The sequence below is a fragment of the Arachis hypogaea genome, chromosome 11 (assembly GCF_003086295.3).
Source record: "Arachis hypogaea cultivar Tifrunner chromosome 11, arahy.Tifrunner.gnm2.J5K5, whole genome shotgun sequence".
In the NCBI taxonomy this organism is placed as follows: domain Eukaryota; kingdom Viridiplantae; phylum Streptophyta; class Magnoliopsida; order Fabales; family Fabaceae; genus Arachis; species Arachis hypogaea.
In genome coordinates, this window is record NC_092046.1 from 76,429,359 (window position 1) to 76,451,145 (window position 21,787).

The 21,787-nt window shown below is 38.8% G+C and overlaps 2 non-coding genes across 2 annotated transcripts; both read left to right on the forward strand.

Annotated features, from left to right (window-relative positions):
• Window positions 1-8,186: 8,186 nt before the first annotated feature.
• Window positions 8,187-8,294, forward strand: LOC112724251 (small nucleolar RNA R71). The gene has a single exon (XR_003163424.1). It is a non-coding gene; the product is annotated as a small nucleolar RNA R71 (small nucleolar RNA).
• Window positions 8,295-21,345: 13,051 nt separating this feature from the next.
• LOC112725041 (small nucleolar RNA R71) lies at window positions 21,346-21,453 on the forward strand. Its single transcript, XR_003164172.1, has one exon. It is a non-coding gene; the product is annotated as a small nucleolar RNA R71 (small nucleolar RNA).
• Window positions 21,454-21,787: the final 334 nt, after the last annotated feature.

Below are 21,787 nucleotides of genomic sequence, written 5' to 3' on the forward strand. Positions count from 1 at the left end.
TTTTCAAAAATGAGAGAGAGAGAGTTAGTTAGGTAGTTTTGAAAAAGATAAGAAACAAACAAAAAGTTAGTTAGTTAGTTGAAACAAATTTTGAAAAAGATAAGAAGTTAGGAAGTTAGAAAAGATATTTTGAAATCAAATTTTTGAAAAAGGTAAGATAAGAAGATATTTTAGAAATTAGTTTTGAAAAAGATTTGATTTTTAAAATCTCAATTAATGACTTGATTCATAAGAAATCACAAGATATGATTCTAGAACTTAAAGTTTGAATCTTTCTTAACAAGCAAGTAACAAACTTCAAATTTTTGAATCAAAACATTAATTGATTATGTTATTTTCGAAAATTTGATATAAAAATAAGAAAAAGATTTTTGAAAAATATTTTTGGAATTTTCGAAAATAACTAAGAATTTTGAAAAAGATTTGATTTTTGAAAAAGATTTTGAAAAAGATAAGACTTTTAAATTGAAAATTTGATTTGACTCATGAGAAACAATTTGATTTTAAAAATTTTTGAAAAAGTCAACTCAAATTTTCGAATTTGATGAGAGAAAAAGGGAAAGATATTTTTTTTGATTTTTGAAATTTTTATGATGAGAGAGAAAAACACTAAAAAGATGCAATGCATGAAATTTTTAGATCAAAACATGTGATGCATGCAAGAATGCTATGAATGTCAAGATGAACACCAAGAACACTATGAATGTCAAGATGAACATCATAGACACAATTTTGAAAAATTTTTAATGCAAAGAAAACATGCAAGACACCAAACTTAGAATTCTTTAATGCTTAGACACTAAGAATTCAAAAATGCATATGAAAAACAATAAAAGACACAAAACAAAAAATCATCAAGATCAAACAAGAAGACTTACCAAGAACAACTTGAAGATCATGAAGAACACCATGAATGCATGAAATTTTTGAAAAATGCAGGATACACATGCAAATGACACCAAACTTATAACATGACTCATGACTCAAACAAGAAACAGAAAAATATTTTTTTGATTTTTATGATTTTCTAATTTTTTTGGGTTTTTTTTTTTCGAAAATTATATGAAAAAGAAAAAATAAGGATTCCAAAATTTTTAACATGAATTCCAGGAATCTTGCATTCTTAGTCCAAAGCTTCAGTCCAGGAATTAGACATGGCTCACTAGCCAGCCAAGCTTTCAATGAAAGCTCCGGTCCAAAACACTAGACATGGCCAATGGCCAGCCAAGCTTCAGCATGTAATTCAGACATGACATGCCTGACATACCCTACAGTCGTGTAACAACTGATGGTTGGAAGCCTCAGTCCAAAAGAATTTAGACATGGCTTTATAGCCAGCCAGGCTTCACATGCTTCATGAAACACTAAAATTCATTCTTTAAAAATTTTGAATAAATTTTTTTTCGAAAACAGGTGAGAAAATTTTGAAATATTTTTGAAAAAAATTTTTTTTTGAAAAGAAAACAAAAAGAAAATTACCTAATCTGAGCAACAAGATGAACCGTCAGTTGTCCAAACTTGAACAATCCCCGGCAACGGCGCCAAAAACTTGGTGCGCAGAAATTGTGATTACACTTTGATTATGTAAAATTCATCGCTCTTTCTTTCCCTGGTAATGGCGCCAAAAACATGATGCCAATACCATGGTTCACAACTTCGCACAACTAACCAGCAAGTGCACTGGGTCGTCCAAGTAATACCTTACGTGAGTAAGGGTCGAATCCCACGGAGATTGTTGGTATGAAGCAAGTTATGGTCACCTTGTAAATCTCAGTCAGGCGGATATAAAATAGTAATGGGGTTTTCAAAAATAATTAATAAAATAAGGATAGAAATACTTATGTAAATCATTGGTGAGAATTTCAGATAAGCGAATAGAGATGCTTTCGTTCCTCTGAACCTCTGCTTTCCTGCTATCTTCATCCAATCAGTCTTACTCCTTTCCATGGCTGGCTTTATGTGATACATCACCATTGTCAATGGCTACTTTCGGTCTTCTCTTGGGAAAATGATCCAAATGCCCTGTCACGGCACGGCTAATCGTCTGGAGGCATCACCCTTGTCAATGGTTTCATCTTATCCTCTCAGTGAAAATGGTCAACGCACCCTGTCACGGCACGGCTATTCATCTGCCGGTTCTCGATCATGCTGGAATAGGATTTACTATCCTTTTGCGTCTGTCACTATGCCCGGTAATCGCGAGTTTGAAGCTCGTCACAGTCATTCAATCATTGAATCCTACTCGGAATACCACAGATAAGGTTTAGACCTTCCAGATTCTCTTGAATGCCGCCATCATTCTAGCTTACACCACAAAGATTCCGATTAAGAGATCTAAGAGATACTCATTCAATCTAATGTAGAACGGAAGTGGTTGTCAGGCACGCGTTCATAGGGAATGATGATGATTGTCACGTTCATCACATTCAGGTTGAAGTGCGAATGAATATCTTAGAAGTGAAATAAGATGAATTGAATAGAAAACAGTAGTACTTTGCATTAATCTTTGAGGAACAGCAGAGCTCTACACCTTAATCTATGGAGTGTAGAAACTCTACCGTTAAAAATACATAAGTGAAAGGTCCAGGCATGGCCGAATGGCCAGCCCCTTTGATCTAAGAACCAGGCGTCCAAAGATGATCCTAAGATCCTAAGATGATCAAAAGATAATCCAAAGATTGTCAAAAAGACGTCTAATACAATAGTAAAAGGTCCTATTTATAATAAACTAGCTACTAGGGTTTACATGAGTAAGTAATTGATGCATAAATCCACTTCCGGGGACCACTTGGTGTGTGCTTGGGCTGAGCTTGAGTGTTGCACGTGTAGAGGTCCTTCTTGGAGTTGAACGCCAGTGTTTGTGCCAGTTTGGGCGTTCAACTCTGGTTTTGGCTCCTTTTCTGGCGCTAGACGCCAGATTTTGGCAGAAAGCTGGCGTTGAACGCCAATTTACGTCATTTATTCTTGGCCAAAGTATGGACTATTATATATTTCTGAAAAGCTCTGGATGTGTACTTTCCAACGCAATTGGAAGCGCGCCATTTCGAGTTCTGTAGCTCCAGAAAATCCACTTTGAGTGCAGGGAGGTCAGAATCCAACAGCATCAGCAGTCCTTCTTCAACCTCTGAATCTGATTTTTGCTCAAGTCCCTCAATTTCAGCAAAAAAATACCTGAAATCACAGAAAAACACACAAACTCATAGTAAAGTCCAGAAATGTGAATTTAACATAAAAACTAATGAAAACATCCCTAAAAGTAACTAGATCCTACTAAAAACATACTAAAAACCATGTCAAAAAGCGTATAAATTATCCGCTCATCACAACACCAAACTTAAATTGTTGCTTGTCCCCAAGCAACTGAAAATCAAATAGGATAAAAAAAAGAGAATATACTATAAATTCCAAACTATCAATAAAACATAGCTTCAATCAAATGAGCGGGACTTATAGCTTTTTGCCTCTTGAATAGTTTTGGCATCTCACTTTATCCATTGAGGTTCAGAATGATTGGCATCTATAGGAACTCAGAGTTCAGATAGTGTTATTGATTCTCCTAGTTCAGTATGATGATTCTTGAACACAGCTATTTCATGAGTCTTGGCCGTGGCCCTAAGCACTTTGTTTTCCAGTATTACCACCGGATACATAAATGCCACAGACACATAATTGGGTGAACCTTTTCAGATTGTGACTCAGCTTTGCTAAAGTCCCCAATTAGAGGTGTCCAGGGTTCTTAAGCACACTCTTTTTTTTTTTGCTTTAGACCTTGACTTTAACTGCTCAGTCTCAAGTTTTCACTTGACACCTACACGCCACAAGCACATGGTTAGGGACAGCTTGGTTTAGCCGCTTAGACCAGGATTTTATTCCTTTAGGCCCTCCTATCCACTGATGCTCAAAGCCTTGGGATCCTTTTTATTTACCCTTGCCTTTTGGTTTTAAGGGTTATTGGCTTTTTGCTCCTGCCTCTTGGTTTTAAGAGCTTTTGGCTTTTTCTGCTTGCTTTTTCTTCTTTTTTTTTTCTTTCTATTTTTTTTCGCTATTATATTTTTTTTTCTACAAGCTTTGTTTTTTGCTGCTTTTTCTTGCTTCAAGAATCATTTTTATGATTTTTCAGATTATCAAATAACATGTTTCCTTGTCATCATTCTTTCAAGAGCCAACATATTTAACATTCTTAAACAACAACTTCAAAAGACATATGCACTGTTCAAGCATTCATTCAGAAAATAAGAAGCATTGTCACCACATCAATATAATTAAACTAAGTTCAAGGATAAATTTGAAACTCATGTACTTCTTGTTCTTTTGAATTAAAACATTTTTCATTTAAGAGAGGTGATGGATTCATAGGACATTTATAACTTTAAGACAAAGTTACTAACTACTAATGATCATGTAATGAAGACACAAACATAGATAAGCACATAACATAGAAAACGAAAAACAGAAGAAATAAGAACAAGGAATGAATCCACCTTAGTGATGGTGGCGTTTCCTTCTTGAGGAACCAATGATGTCCTTGAGCTCTTCTATGTCTCTTCCTTGTCTTTGTTGCTCCTCCCTCATTGCTTTTTGATCTTCTCTGATTTCATGGAGCATGATGGAGTGATCTTGATGTTCCACCCTTAGTTGTCCCATATTGGAACTCAATTCTCCTAGGGAGGTGTTAATTTGCTCCCAATAGTTTTGTGGAGGAAAGTGCATTTGAGGCATCTCCGGGATCTCATGGTGATGAGCTTCATACGCCTCTTGAGCTCCATGAGTGGGCTCTCTTGCTTGCTCCATCTTTTTCTTAGTGATGGGCTTGTCCTCTTTGATGAGGATATCTCCCTCTATGTCAATCCCAGCCGAATTGCATAGGTGGCAAATGAGGTGAGGAAAGGCTAACCTTGCCATGGTGGAGGACTTGTCAGCCACCTTGTAGAGTTCTTGAGGTATAATCTCATGAACTTCCACCTCTTCTCCAATCATGATGCTATGGATCATGATGGCCCGGTCTATAGTAACTTCAGACCAGTTGCTAGTGGGAATGATTGAGCATTGAATGAACTCCAACCATCCTCTAGCTACAGGCTTGAGGTCCAATCTCCTTAGTTGAACCGGCTTGCCTTTGGAGTCAATCTTCCATTGAGCTCCTTCTACACATATGTCCATGAGGACTTGGTCCAACCTTTGATCAAAGTTGACTCTCCTTGTGTAGGGGCGTGCGTTCTCTTCCATGTTTGGCAAGTTGAACGCCAACCTCACATTTTCCGGACTAAAATCTAAGTATTTCCCCCAAACCATTGTAACATAGTTCTTTGGATCCGGGTTCTTACTTTGATCATGGTTCTTGGTGATCCATGCATTAGCATAGAACTCTTGAACCATTAGGATGCCGACTTGTTGGATGGGATTTGTTAGAACTTCCCAACCTCTTCTTTGAATTTCATGTCGGATCTCCGGATACTCATTTCTTTTGAGTTTGAAAGGGACCTCGGGGATCACCTTCTTCTTGGCCACAACATCATAGAAGTAGTCTTGATGGGCTTTGGAGATGAACCTTTCCATCTCCCATGACTCGGAGGTGGAAGCTTTTGTCTTCCCTTTCCCCTTTCTAGAGGATTCTCCGGTCTTAGGTGCCATCAACGGTAATGGAAAAACAAAAAAGCTTATGCTTTTACCACACCAAACTTAGAATTTTGCTCGCCCTCGAGCAATAAAAGAAAGAATAGATGAAGAAGAAGAAGAAATGGAGGAGAGGGAGAGTAGGAAGTGTTTCGGCCAAGAAGGGTATAGAGGGGTGTGTTGTGTGAATTTGATGAAGAATGGATAGCTTTATATAGGGAAGGGAGGGGGGGGGGGTTAAGGTTCAGCCATATGGGTGGGTTTGGGTGGGAAATTGGTTTTGAATTTTGAAGGTAGGTGGAGTTTTTGAGGTAGGTTTATGGGGAAGAGTGGATGGATGTGAATGGTGAAGATTTAATAGGGAAGAGGGATGGAGGTGATAGGTGAAGGGTTTTGGGGTAGAGTGTTTATGGGATTGTGTGAAAGAGGGGTGAGAAGAAGTGAGTGGAGGTAGGTGGGGATCCTGCGGGGTCCACAGATCCTGAGATGATCCTGTGGGGTCCACAGATCCTGAGGTGTCAAGGATTTACATCCATGCACCCATTAGGCATGTAAAATGCCCTTGCACACAACTCTGGGCGTTCAGCGCCAGGTTGGTGCCCATTTTGGGCGTTCAACGCCCATTTGTTGCCATTTCTGGCGTTGAACGCCAGAACCATGCTTGTTCTGGGCGTTCAGCGCCAGGATGCTGCCCATTTTGGGCGTTCAGCGCCAGAACCATGCTCTGTTCTGGCGTTTGAACGCCAGGCAGGTGCTTCCTCCAGGGTGTAATTTTTCTTCTGCTGTTTTTGATTCCGTTTTCAATTTTTATATTTATTTTGTGACTCCACATGATCATGAACCTATAAAGACATATAACTAAGAAAAATATTGTTAGATAAATAAAAATTGGGTTGCCTCCCAACAAGCGCTTCTTTAATGTCAGTAGCTTGACAGTGGGCTCTCATGGAGCCTCACAGATGTTCAGAGCATTGTTGAGACTCTCCAACACCAAACTTAGAGTTTGACTGTGGGGGCTTGGTTTGACTCTGCTTTGAGAGAAGCTTTTTATGCTTCCTCTCCATGGTTGCAGAGGGAGATCCTTGAGTTTTAAACACAAGGGAGTCCTCATTCCATTAAAGGACTAGTTCACCTCTGTCAACATCAATCACAGCTCTTGCTGTGGCCAGGAAAGTTCTTCCTAGGATGATGGATTCATCCTCTTCCTTTCCAGTATCCAGGACTATGAAATCAGCAGGGATGTAAAGGCCTTCAACCTTTACTAACACGTCCTCTACTTGTCCATATGCCTGTTTTCTTGAATTGTCTGCCATCTCTAATGAGATTTTAGCAGCTTGCACCCCATAGATTCCCAGTTTCTCTATTACAGAGAGGGGCATGAGGTTTATTCCTGAACCAAGGTCACACAGAGCCTTAAAGATCATGGTGCCTATGGTACAAGGTATTATGAACTTTCCAGGATCCTGTCTCTTCTGAGGTAATGTCAGTTGATCCAGATCACTTAGTTCATTGATGAACAAGGGAGGTTCAACTTCCCAAGTATCAATGCCAAATAATTTGGCATTCAGCTTCATGATTGCACCAAGAAACTTGGCAGTTTACTCTTTAGTAACATCCTCATTCTCTTCAGAAGAGGAGTACTCATCAGAGCTCATGAAGGGCATAAGGAGGTTCAATGGAACCTCTATGGTCTCTAGATGAGCCTCAGAGTCCTTTGGTTCCTCAGAGGGAAGCTCCTTATTGATCACTGGACGTCCCAGGAGGTCTTCCTCCTTGGGATTTGCATCTTCCTCTCCCTCTTTGGGTTCGGCCATGGTGCTTATGTCAATGGCCTTGCACTCTCCTTTTGAATTCTCTTCTGTATTGCTTGGGAGAGTACTTGGAGGGATTTCAGTGATCCTTTTACTCAGCTGGCCCACTTGTGCTTCCAAATTTCTAATGGAAGACCTGGTTTCATTCATGAAACTCACAGTAGCCTTAGATAGATCAGAGACTAGATTTGCTAAATTAGAAGCATTTTGTTCAGAGTTCTCTGTCTTTTGCTGAGTGGGTGATGGAAAAGGTTTATTATTGTTAAACCTGTTTCTTCCACCATTATTAAAGCCTTGTTGAGGCTTTTGATCCTTCCATGAGAAATTGGGGTGATTTCTCCATGATGAGTTATAGGTATTTCCATAAGGTTCACCTAAGTAATTTACCTCTGCTATTGCAGGGTTCTCAGGATCATAAGCTTCTTCTGCATAAGAAGCCTCTTGAGTACTGTTGGATGCAGCTTGCATTCCATGCAGACTCTGAGAGATCATATTGACTTGCTGAGTCAATATTTTATTCTGAGCCAATATGGCATTCAGAGTATCAACTTCAAGAACTCCCTTCTTCATAGGCATCCCATTACTCACAGGATTCCTTTCAGACGTGTACATGAACTGGTTATTAGCAACCATGTCAATGAGTTCTTGAGCTTCTGCAGGCGTTTTCTTTAGGTGAATGGATCCACCTGCAGAAGTGTCCAGTGACATCTTTGATAGCTCAGATAAACCATCATAGAATATATCCAGGATGGTCCATTCTGAAAGCATGTCAGAAGGACACTTTTTGGTCAACTGTTTGTATCTTTCCCAAGCTTCATAGAGGGATTCACCTTCTTTCTGTCTAAAGGTTTGAACATCAGCTCTAAGCTTGCTCAGCTTTTGAGGAGGAAAGTACTTGGCTAAGAAAGCCTTGACCAGCTTATCCCAAGAGTTCAGGCTGTCTTTGGGTTGAGAATCCAACCATAATCTAGCTCTGTCTCTTACAGCAAAAGGGAAAAGCATGAGTCTGTAGACTTCACGATCTACTCCATTAGTCTTAACAGTATCACATATCTGCAAGAATTCAGTTAAGAACTAAAAAGGATCTTCAGATGGAAGTCCATGAAACTTGCAGTTCTGCTGCATCAGAGAAACTAATTGAGGTTTCAGCTCAAAGTTGTTTGCTCCAATGGCAGGAATGGAGATGCTTCTTCCATGTAAATTGGAATTAGGTGCAGTAAAGTCACCAAGCATCTTTCTTACATTATTATTATTTTCGGCTGCCATCTCCTCTTCCTGTTCGAAAATTTCTGAAAGGTTATCTCTGGATTGTTGTATTTTAGCTTCTCTTAGTTTCCTTTTCAGAGTCCTTTCAGGTTCTGGATCTGCTTCCACAAGAATGTTCTTATCCTTGCTCCTGCTCATATGACAAAGAAGAGGGCACAGAAAAAAATAATAATAATAATATGGATCCTTTATACCACAGTATAGAGGTCCTTGTGTTAGTAGAAGAAAAGAAGAAGACAAAGAATGTGATGTAAAGAAAGAAACACAACTGTGAGGAGGGCAGATATGTGAGATGAGATGTTAGTGAATGAATAAATAAATAGAAGGAGATGAGAGAGAAGGAATTTTCGAAAATAAATTTTGAAAAAGAGTTAGTGATTTTTGAAAATATTTTTTTTTTTGAAAAATGTTAGTAGTTTTTCGAAAATTAAGATTTAAAAAATTAAAATAATAGTTAATTAAAAAGAAATTTTGAAAAAGAAGGAAGGGATTTTCGAAAATGAGAGAGAGAGAGAGTTAGTTAGGTAGTTTTGAAAAAGATAAGAAACAAACAAAAAGTTAGTTAGTTAGTTGAAACAAATTTTGAAAAAGATAAGAAGTTAGGAAGTTAGAAAAGATATTTTGAAATCAAATTTTTGAAAAAGGTAAGATAAGAAGATATTTTAGAAATTAGTTTTGAAAAAGATTTGATTTTTAAAATCTCAATTAATGACTTGATTCATAAGAAATCACAAGATATGATTCTAGAACTTAAAGTTTGAATCTTTCTTAACAAGCAAGTAACAAACTTCAAATTTTTGAATCAAAACATTAATTGATTATGTTATTTTCGAAAATTTGATATAAAAATAAGAAAAAGATTTTTGAAAAATATTTTTGGAATTTTCGAAAATAACTAAGAATTTTGAAAAAGATTTGATTTTTGAAAAAGATAAGACTTTTAAATTGAAAATTTGATTTGACTCATGAGAAACAATTTGATTTTAAAAATTTTTGAAAAAGTCAACTCAAATTTTCGAATTTGATGAGAGAAAAAGGGAAAGATATTTTTTTGATTTTTGAAATTTTTATGATGAGAGAGAAAAACACTAAAAAGATGCAATGCATGAAATATTTAGATCAAAACATGTGATGCATGCAAGAATGCTATGAATATCAAGATGAACACCAAGAACACTATGAATGTCAAGATGAACATCATAGACACAATTTTGAAAAATTTTTAATGCAAAGAAAACATGCAAGACACCAAACTTAGAATTCTTTAATGCTTAGACACTAAGAATTCAAAAATGCATATGAAAAACAATAAAAGACACAAAACAAAAAATCATCAAGATCAAACAAGAAGACTTACCAAGAACAACTTGAAGATCATGAAGAACACTATGAATGCATGAAATTTTCGAAAAATGCAGGATTCACATGCAAATGACACCAAACTTATAACATGACTCATGACTCAAACAAGAAACAGAAAAATATTTTTTTGATTTTTATGATTTTCTAATTTTTTTGGGTTTTTTTTTTCGAAAATTATATGAAAAAGAAAAAATAAGGATTCCAAAATTTTTAACATGAATTCCAGGAATCTTGCATTCTTAGTCCAAAGCTTCAGTCCAGGAATTAGACATGGCTCACTAGCCAGCCAAGCTTTCAATGAAAGCTCCGGTCCAAAACACTAGACCTGGCCAATGGCCAGCCAAGCTTCAGCATGTAATTCAGACATGACATGCCTGACATACCCTACAGTCGTGTAACAACTGATGGTTGAAAGCCTCAGTCCAAAAGAATTTAGACATGGCTTTACAGCCAGCCAGGCTTCACATGCTTCATGAAACACTAAAATTCATTCTTTAAAAATTTTGAATAAATTTTTTTTCGAAAACAGGTGAGAAAATTTTGAAATATTTTTGAAAAAAATTTTTTTTTGAAAAGAAAACAAAAAGAAAATTACCTAATCTGAGCAACAAGATGAACCGTCAGTTGTCCAAACTCGAACAATCCCCGGCAACGGCGCCAAAAACTTAGTGCGCAGAAATTGTGATTACACTTTGATTATGTAAAATTCATCGCTCTTTCTTTCCCTGGTAATGGCGCCAAAAACATGATGCCAATACCATGGTTCACAACTTCGCACAACTAACCAGCAAGTGCACTGGGTCGTCCAAGTAATACCTTACGTGAGTAAGGGTCGAATCCTACAGAGATTGTTGGTATGAAGCAAGCTATGGTCACCTTGTAAATCTCAGTCAGGCGGATATAAAATAGTAATGGGGTTTTCGAAAATAATTAATAAAATAAGGATAGAAATACTTATGTAAATCATTGGTGAGAATTTCAGATAAGCGAATAGAGATGCTTTCGTTCCTCTGAACCTCTGCTTTCCTGCTATCTTCATCCAATCAGTCTTACTCCTTTCTATGGCTGGCTTTATGTGATACATCACCATTGTCAATGGCTACTTTCGGTCTTCTCTCGGGAAAATGATCCAAATGCCCTGTCACGGCACGGCTAATCGTCTGGAGGCATCACCCTTGTCAATGGTTTCATCTTATCCTCTCAGTGAAAATGGTCAACGCACCCTGTCACGGCACGGCTATTCATCTGTCGGTTCTCGATTATGCTGGAATAGGATTTACTATCCTTTTGCGTCTGTCACTACGCCCGGCAATCGCGAGTTTGAAGCTCGTCACAGTCATTCAATCATTGAATCCTACTCGGAATACCACAGACAAGGTTTAGACCTTCCGGATTCTCTTGAATGCCACCATCATTCTAGCTTACACCACGAAGATTCCGATTAAGAGATCTAAGAGATACTCATTCAATCTAATGTAGAACGGAAGTGGTTGTCAGGCACGCGTTCATAGGGAATGATGATGATTGTCACGTTCATCACATTCAGGTTGAAGTGCGAATGAATATCTTAGAACCGAAATAAGATGAATTGAATAGAAAACAGTAGTACTTTGCATTAATCTTTGAGGAACAGCAGAGCTCCACACCTTAATCTATGGAGTGTAGAAACTCTACCGTTAAAAATACATAAGTGAAAGGTCCAGGCATGGCCGAATGGCCAGCCCCTTTGATCTAAGAACCAGGCATCCAAGGATGATCCTAAGATCCTAAGATGATCAAAAGATAATCCAAAGATTGTCAAAAAGACGTCTAATACAATAGTAAAAGGTCCTATTTATAATAAACTAGCTACTAGGGTTTACATGAGTAAGTAATTGATGCATAAATCCACTTTCGGGGCCCACTTGGTGTGTGCTTTGGCTGAGCTTGAGTGTTGCACGTGTAGAGGTCCTTCTTGGAGTTGAACGCCAGTTTTTGTGCCAGTTTGGGCATTCAACTCTGGTTTTGGCTCCTTTTCTGGCGCTGGACACCAGATTTGGGCAGAAAGCTGGCGTTGAACGCCAGTTTACGTCATCTATTCTTGGCTAAAGTATGGACTATTATACATTGCTGGAAAGCCCTGGATGTGTACTTTCCAACTCAATTGGAAGCGCACCATTTCGAATTTTGTAGCTCCAGAAAATCCACTTTGAGTGCAGGGAGGTCAGAATCCAACAGCATCAGCAGTCCTTCTTCAACCTCTGAATCTGATTTTTGCTCAAGTCCCTCAATTTCAGCCAGAAAATACCTGAAATCACAGAAAAACACACAAACTCATAGTAAAGTCCAGAAATGTGAATTTAACATAAAAACTAATGAAAACATCCCTAAAAGTAACTAGATCCTACTAAAAACATACTAAAAACCATGTCAAAAAGCGTATAAATTATCCGCTCATCACCTGCAGTACCGGAAGTTTCAATCACGACTTGCAATAATTGAAACACAACTCTACGTTGCCAAAACCTCAGAGTCTCTAGCCAAACATAATAGAATACTAATTTTCAACGGTTCCGAAACAAAAATGCTTACCATGACCAAAGAGGAATGACCACACCAAACGACAGTGGCTCAAGCAAAGGTTCTGGTGGCCACAGTACCGTTCCTGGTAGCTAGAGGTGCAGCAGACATGGCAACAATGGCAGCAGAGCTCTAACGGCGGCGGAAACCCCTCCTCTTTCTTACCAGCTCCGTTCTCCCTTTCTCCCGCAACAGCAATGACAATGGTGACAGTAACGCCGTCCTTCGCTCATGCGCGCACGCTCTCTCTCTCTTTCTCTCTCTCTCTCTCTCTCACTCACTCACTCATTGGGCTCTTGCCTCACGTCCCTCTCGTTCACATTTCTATTTCCAATGCGGCTCAATGACGATCAGTGGCGACGACCAGATCTCCAGCGATGGCAACGGGATGTGGCAGTGCAAGCAATGCCTCCTTCTTCTCTGTTGCACGCTCCCTTCGCCCTCTGTCTTCCTTTATCTGTCCATCTTCCTCTCTCTTTCTCTGGGGTGCGACGGTGGAGGCAATGGTGTGGGACACAGCGGCACGGCGTGACGGTGAGCAGGGTGGTGGCAGCGCAGACAGCTCCCTCCCTCCTCCTCTCTTCCTCTGCCGTGTGTGTATATGTGTTTGAGTGTGTGTGTGTCCGTTGAGAGTGGGGGGGAAAAAAGGTTGGTAGCTAGGGTTTGGGTAAAGGAAAAAGTATGTGTTTGAGTGTAGTGAAAATGAGGGTTTTGGTAAAAATTAGGTATAAGGATAGTTTAGTAATTTTAGTAAAATTAGGGATACTAGAGTAATTAAAAACTAATTTTTAATCCAATAATAATTATTTATAAAATACTATTTAATTATCAACTTAACATTTATTTTCAAATAAATACTCTAATTTAATAGTTAGATATAATATAATTAGTTTTCTTTATTCATAAAAATTATAGTATTAAATTCCAAAATATCTCTTATTTAAATCAAATAATATAAAATTCTTATTATTTTACGACTACTGAACTTTATAATTTAAAATGGAAAAACTATCCAATATTTGGAAAATTAGATAAAAATTCTAATTTAATTCAAACTCAGTTTATCCAAACTTGATTTAATTACCTTTAATAAAGTAATTTCTGGAATTAAAGTCGTTAATGAATAAATAAATTGAAATTGAATCATAATAAGATTTTCCAAAAGTTATGGGTCTTACAAACATCACTCAAGTTAAAAAATGAAAAAAAATTCTATGACGGTTCCAAACCGCCACAATCAACAAAAGCCACCACAAAAACCATGAGCATTATAGCATAAGTTAGTGCCGCGAAATTAACAAACGTAATGGCAGTTCTTTAAACTCGCCATAAAATTAGTGCTATTTTTACTAACATTTTTTTAGTGCTAGACCGCTGCCTTAGCAGGACCAGTAGGACGACGATGACTATCAGGATCTTTAGTGATTACGGTTTTGTTTAGACTATTTGATTGTATTGTATTCTCTATTATTTGATTTTTCATTTCATTTATATGCTTGATATTAAATTTAACATATTTGGTTACTATTATTTAGAATTTGACTATTAATTGTGCAAAAGATAACTTAGAATAAAGAATTTAGGATTTGACCACTAATTGCGTAAAAAAATTTTAACAAAAAATGAAAAATTAAACTTATCGTCGGATTTATTGGGGGAAAAATCCGACGGTAAATTTGCAAGAACAAAATAGTTTGGCGCGAAAGTTACTATCACAAAAATTCACCGGTAACTGTCATCATGTATTCATACTTAAAAATCACATTCTGCAACAAGTTACCGGCAAACAGCAAAATCCGACGGTAAACAATTACTGGTGAGGTTTATACCGTCAGATTTAAACCGATGAAAAATTTGACGATAATCTTATTACCGGTGGATTATTTTGTTGTTTCCCGAGTAAATCCAACAGTATTCAACGTTTTTCTTGCAGTGTTGATTGACCTTCAGCATTATTGGCAATAGGCACAGACCGATTGATTCTCTGCTCATCAACTTTTTCGTGTTTAATGCACACTCAATACTTCTTATTTCTGATTTCTCTGAGATTTCTCTTCTCCTCCATTTTTTGTTCTTTTCAGATTACCTCTTCCACAAACCTATGGATCAAAGTCAAGGAACCTCTTTTATTCTCTCTTCGAAAAGCTGTGTTTCGAGGAGCTTGGTGTGCAAAATCGTGATCATTCCATCCTTGGTAACGGCGCTAAAAACTCAATATGCACGTTCATGTTCTTAATTCTGTTTCACAACTTCGTACAACTAACCAGCAAGTGCACTGGGTCGTCCAAGTAATAAACCTTACGTGAGTAAGGGTCGATCCCACGGAGATTGTCGGCTTGAAGCAAGCTATGGTCACCTTGTAAATCTCAGTCAGGCGGATTCAAATGGATATAGAGTTTTAATAATTAAAAGATAAATAAAATATGAACTAGGATAGAGATACTTATGTAATTTATTAGTGAGAATTTCAGATAAGCGTATAGAGATGCTTTCGTTCCTCTGAACCTCTGCTTTCCTGCTGTCTTCATCCAATCATTCCTACTCCTTTCCATGGCAAGCTTTATGTAGGGCATCACCGTTGTCAATGGCTACATCCCATCCTCTCTGTGAAAATGGTCCAATGCGCTGTCACTGCATGGCTAATCATCTGTCGGTTCTCGATCATACTGGAATAGGATTTACTATTCTTTTGCATCTGTCACTACGCCCAGCACTCGCGAGTTTGAAGCTCGTCACAGCCATCCCTTACCAGATCCTACTCGGAATACCACAGACAAGGTTTAGACTTTCCGGATCTAGAGAATGGCCATCCATGGGTTCTAACTTATACCACAAACATTCTAATATCTCGGACTCGGTCCTCTGTATTAGATATCCAAGAGATATTCATTCTAGCTTGTTTGCATGTAGAACGGAAGTGTTTGTCAGGCACACGTTCATAAGTGAGAATGATGATGAGCGTCACATAATCATCACATTCATCATGTTCTTGGGTGCGAATGGATATCTTAGAGAAGGAATAAGCTTGAATTGAATAGAAAAACAGTAGTACTTTGTATTAATTCATGAGGAACAGCAGAGCTCCACACCTTAATCTATGGAGTGTAAAAACTCTACCGTTGAAAATACATAAGTGATGAAGGTCCAGGCATGGCCGAATGGCCAGCCCTCCAAACGTGGTCAAAGGATCAAAAGATAATCCAAAGATGTAAATACAATAGTAAAAAGTCCTATTTATGCTAAACTAGTTACTAGGGTTTACAGAAATGAGTAAATGATGCAGAAATCCACTTCTGGGGTCCACTTGGTGTGTGCTTGGGCTGAGCATTAAGATTTACACGTGTAGAGGTCTTTCTTGGAGTTGAACGCCTGTTTGTAACCTGTTTCTGGCGTTTAACTCCACTTTGCAACCTGTTTCTGGCGTTTAACTCCAGAATGCAGCATGGAACTGGCGTTGAACGCCAGTTTGCGTCATCTACACTCGAGCAAAGTATGGACTATTATATATTTCTGGAAAGCCCTGGATGTCTACTTTCCAACGCAATTGAGAGCGTGCCATTTGGAGTTCTGTAGATCCAGAAAATTTACTTTGAGTGCAGGGAGGTCAGAATCCAACAGCATCTGCAGTCCTTCTTCAACCTCTGAATCTGATTTTTGCTCAAGTCCCTCAATTTCAGCCAGAAATTACCTGAAATCACAGAAAAACACACAAACTCATAGTAAAGTCCAGAAATGTGAATTTTAATTATAAACTAATAAAAATATACTAAAATCTAACTAAATCATACTGAAAACTATGTAAAAACAATGCCAAAAAGCGTATAAATTATCCGCTCATCACAACGCCAAACTTAAATTGTTGCTTGTCCCCAAGCAACTGAAAATCAAATAGGATAAAAAGAAGAGAATATACTATAGATTCCAAAATATCAATGAAACTTAGCTCCAATTAGATGAGCAGGACTTGTATCTTTTTGCCTCTTGAATAGTTTTGGCATCTCACTTTATCCATTGAGGTTCAGAATGATTGGCATCAATAGAAACTCAGAGTTTAGATAGTGTTATTGATTCTCCTAGTTCAGTATGTTGATTCTTGAACACAGCTACTTTATGAGTCTTGGTCGTGGCCCTAAGCACTTTGTTTTCCAGTATTACCACCGGATACATAAATGCCACAGACACATAACTGGGTGAACCTTTTCAGATTGTGACTCAGCTTTGCTAGAGTCCCCAATTAGAGGTGTCCAGGGTTCTTAAGCACACTCTTTTTTTGCTTTGGACCTTGACTTTAACCGCTCAGTCTCAAGTTTTCACTTGACACCTTCACGCCACAAGCACATGGTTAGGGACAGCTTGGTTTAGCCGCTTAGGCCAGGATTTTATTCCTTTAGGCCCTCCTATCCACTGATGCTCAAAGCCTTGGATCCTTTTTATTACCCTTGCCTTTTAGTTTTAAGGGCTACTGGCCTTTTGCTCTTGCCTTTTGGTTTTAAGAGCTTTTGGCTTTTTCTGCTTGCTTTTTCTCTTTTTTTTTCTATTTTTTTTATTTTTTTCTGCAAGCTTTTGTATTCACTGCTTTTTCTTGCTTCAAGAATAATTTTTATGATTTTTCAGATTATCAAATAACATGTCTCCTTTTTCCTTATTCATCAAGAGCCAACATATTTAACATTCATAAACATCAACTTCAAAAGACATATGCACTGTTCAAGCATTCATTCAGAAAACAAAAAGTATTGTCACCACATTAAAGTAATTAAACTAGTTTCAAGGATGAATTTGAAACCCTGTACTTCTTGTTCTTTTGTAATTAAAACATTTTTCATTCAAGAGAGGTGATGGATTCATATTCATAACTTTAAGGCATAGACACTTAGACACTAGTGATCATGTAATAAGACACAAATATAAATAAACATAAATCTTAAAAATCGAAAAAACAGGAAAATAAATAAACAAGGAGATTAAGGAATGAGTCCACCTTAGTGAGGGTGGCGTCTTCCTCTTCTTGAAGAACCAATGGTACTCTTGAGCTCCTCTATGTCTCTTCCTTGTCTTTGTTGTTCCTCCCTCAGAGCTCTTTGATCTTCTCTAATTTCAGGGAGGATGATGGAATGCTCTTGGTGCTCCATCCTTAGTTGTCCCATGTTGGAACTTAATTCTCCTAGGGACGTGTTGATTTGCTCCCAATAATTCTGTGGAGGAAAGTGCATCCCCTGAGGCATCTCAGAGATTTCATGGTGAGGAATCTCCTCATGCTCATGTTGAGGTCCATGCTCTCTTGTTTGCTCCATCCTTTTCTTAGTGATGGGCTTATCCTCTTCAATGAGGATGTCTCCCTCTATGTCAATTCTAGCCGAATTGCAGAGGTGGCAAATGAGGTGAGGAAAGGCTAACCTTGCCAAATTAGAGGACTTGTCAGCCACCTTGTAGAGTTCTTAAGGTATGATCTCATGAACTTCCACTTCCTCCCCAATCATGATACTATGGATCATGATGGCCCGGTCTATAGTAACTTCAGACTGGTTGCTAGTAGGAATGATTGAGCGTTGAATGAACTCCAACCATCCTCTAGCTACTGGTTTGAGGTCAAGCCTTCTTAGTTGAACCGGTTTGCCTTTTGAGTCAATTTTCCATTGAGCTCCTTCCTCACATATGTCTATGAGGACTTGGTCCAACCTTTGATCAAAGTTGACCCTTCTTGTGTAGGGGCGTGCGTTTTCTTCCATCATTAGCAAGTTGAATGCCAGCCTTACATTTTCCGGACTGAAATCTAAGTATTTCCCCTGAACCATGGTAAGCCAATGCTTTGGATTCGGGTTTACACTTTGATCGTGGTTCCTAGTGATCCATGCGTTTGCATAGAACTCTTGAACCATTTGGATCCCGACTTGTTGAATGGGGTTGGTGAGAGCTTCCCAACCTCTTTTTTGGATTTCAAGTCGGATCTCCGGATACTCATTCTTCTTGAGCTTGAAAGGAACCTCAGGGATCACTTTCTTCTTGGCCACAACTTCATAGAAGTGGTCTTGATGGACCTTTGAGATGAATTTCTCCATCTTCCATGACTCAGAGGTGGAAGCAATTGCCTTCCCTTTCCTCTTTCTAGAGGTTTCTCTGGCCTTAGGTGCCATAAATGGTTATGGAAAAACAAAAAGCTATGCTTTTACCACACTAAACTTAAAATGTTTGCTCGTCCCCGAGCAAAAGAAGAAAGAAAGAAGTAGAAGAAGAGGAAAAATGGAGGAGAGGGAGAGAGAGATGGTTTCGGCCAAGGGGAAGGAGAGAGGGTTTTGTTGTGTGAAAATGAAGAGGGAATGGGGGTTTATATAGGAGTGGGGAGGGGTGTAGGATTTGGCCATTTAGGGTTGGGTTTGGGAGGGAAATTATTTTGAATTTAAAGGTAGGTGGGGTTTTTGGGGAAGAGAGGATGGATGTGATTGGTGAAGAGGTGATGGGGAAGAGTGATTGAGTTGATTGGTGAGGGGTATTTGGGGAAGAGAGTTATGGAAAGGTGTGAAGAGGAGAGAAGAAGTAGGTGGGGATCCTATGGGGTCCACAGATCCTGAGGTATTTGAGGATTTTTCATCCCTGCACCTTTTAGACGTGTAAAACGCCCTATATATGCAATCCTGGCGTTTAACGCCAGACTGCAGCATGTTTCTGGCGTTAAACGCCACTTCCTTGCTTGTTTTGGGCGTTCAACGCCAGTCTATAGCATGTTTCTGGCATTAAACGCCAGTCTGATGCTTGTTTTTGGCGTTTAACGCCAGCTTTCCTCTGGGTGCAATCCTGGCATTTAAACGCCAGACTGCTGCTTATTTCTGGCGTTTAACACTAGTTTCATGCTCTGTTCTGGCGTTAAATGCCAGCCAGATGCTCCTTACTGGCGTTTAAACGCCAGTAAGCCCTTCCTCCAGGGTGTGCTATTTTCAATGCTATTTTTCATTCTGTTTTCGATTTTTCAGTAGTTTTTGTGACTCCACATGATCATCAACCTAATAAAACATGAAATAACAAAGAGAAAATAAAATAAAAATGATTAAATAACATTGGATTGCCTCCCAACAAGCGCTTCTTTAATGTCAATAGCTTGACAGTGAGCTCTCGTGGAGCCTCACAAATAATCAGAGCAAGGTTGGGACCTCCCAACACCAAACTTAGAGTTTGACTGTGGGGGCTTTGGTTGACTTTGCAGTGAGAGAAGCTTTTCATGCTTCCTCTCCATGGTTACAGAAGGAGATCCTTGAGTTTTAAACACAAGGTAGTCCTCATTCAGTTGAAGGACCAACTCTCCTCTGTCCACATCAATCACAGCTCTTGCTGTGGCTAGGAAAGGTCTTTCAAGGATGATGGATTCATCCTCATCCGTCCCAGTGTCTAGGATTATGAAATCAGCAGGGATGTAAAGGCCTTCAATCTTTACTAACATGTCCTCTACTAGCCCATAAGCCTGTTTTCTTGAGTTGTCTGCCATCTCTAATGAGATTCTGGCAGCTTGCACCTCAAAGATTCCCAGTTTACAAAGAGTGGCATGAGGTTTATCCCTGATCTAAGATCACATAGAGCCTTTTCAAAGGTCATGGTGCCTATGGTACAAGGTATTAAGAACTTTCCAGGATCCTGTTTCTTCTGAGGCAATCTCAGTTGATCCAGATCACTCAGTTCATTGGTGAGCAAGGGAGGTTCATCTTCCCAAGTCTCATTACCAAATAATTGGCATTCAGCTTCATGATTGCACCAAGGTACTTGGCAACTTGCTCTTCAGTAACATCCTCATTCTCTTCAGAAGAAGAATATTCATCAGAGCTCATGAATGGCATAAGAAGGTTTAATGGAATCTCAATAGTCTCCAGATGAGCCTCAGAGTCCTTTGGTTCCTCAGAGGGAAACTCCTTATTGATCTCTGGACGTCCCAGGAGGTCTTCCTCACTGGGGTTCACGTCCTCTCCCTCCCTTGTAGGTTCGGCCATGATGATCAATTCAATGGCCTTGCACTCTCCTTTTGGGTTTTCTTCTGTATTGCTTGGGAGAGTACTAGGAGGGGTTTCAGTGATCCCTTTACTCAGCTGGTCCACTTATGCTTCCAAATTTCTAATGGAGGACTTTGTTTTATTCATGAAACTTAGAGTGGCCTTAGATAGATCAGAGACTATGTTTGCCAAGCTAGATAGGGTCTGCTTAGAACTCTCTGTCTTTTGCTGAGTGGATGGTGGAAAAGGCTTGCTATTGCTAAACCTGTTTCTTCCACCATTATTAAAGCCTTGTTGAGGCTTTTGTTGATCCTTCCATGAGAGATTTGGGTTATTTCTCCATGAAGGATTATAGGTGTTTCCATAGGGTTCACCCATGTAATTTACCTCTGCTATTGCAGGGTTCTCAGGATCATAAGCTTCTTCCTCAGAAGATGCCTCTTGAGTACTGTTGGATGCAGCTTGCATTCCATTCAGACTCTGAGAAATCATATTGATTTGCTGAGTCAATATTTTGTTCTGAGCCAATATGACATTCAGAGTATCAATTTCAAGAATTCCCTTCTTCTGAGGCGTCCCATTACTTACAGGATTCCTCTCAGAAGTGTACATGAACTGGGTATTATCAACCATGTCAATGAGTTCTTAAGCTTCTGCAGGCGTTTTTTTAGGTGAATGGATCCACCTGCAGAATGGTCCAATAACATCTTTGATAGTTCAGATAGACCATCATAGAATATATCCAGAATGGTCCATTCTGAAAGCATGTCAGAAGGACACTTTTTGGTCAGTTGCTTATATCTCTCCCAAGCTTCATAAAGGGATTCACCTTCTTTCTGTCTGAAGGTTTGAACATCCACTCTAAGCTTACTAAGCTTTTGAGGAGGAAAGAACTTGGCTAAGAAAGCCGTGACCAGCTTGTCCCAAAAGTTCAGGCTATATTTAGGTTGAGAGTCCAACCATACTCTAGCTCTGTCTCTTACAGCAAATGGGAAAAGTATAAGCCTGTAGACCTCGGGATCAACCCCATTGGTCTTAACAGTATCACAGATCTACAAGAATTCAGTTAAGAACTGAAAATGATCTTCAGATGGAAGTCCATGAAACTTGCAGTTCTGTTGCATCAGAGAAACTAATTGAGGTTTAAGCTCGAAATTGTTTGCTCCAATGGCAGGGATTGAGATGCTTCTTCCATGTAAATTG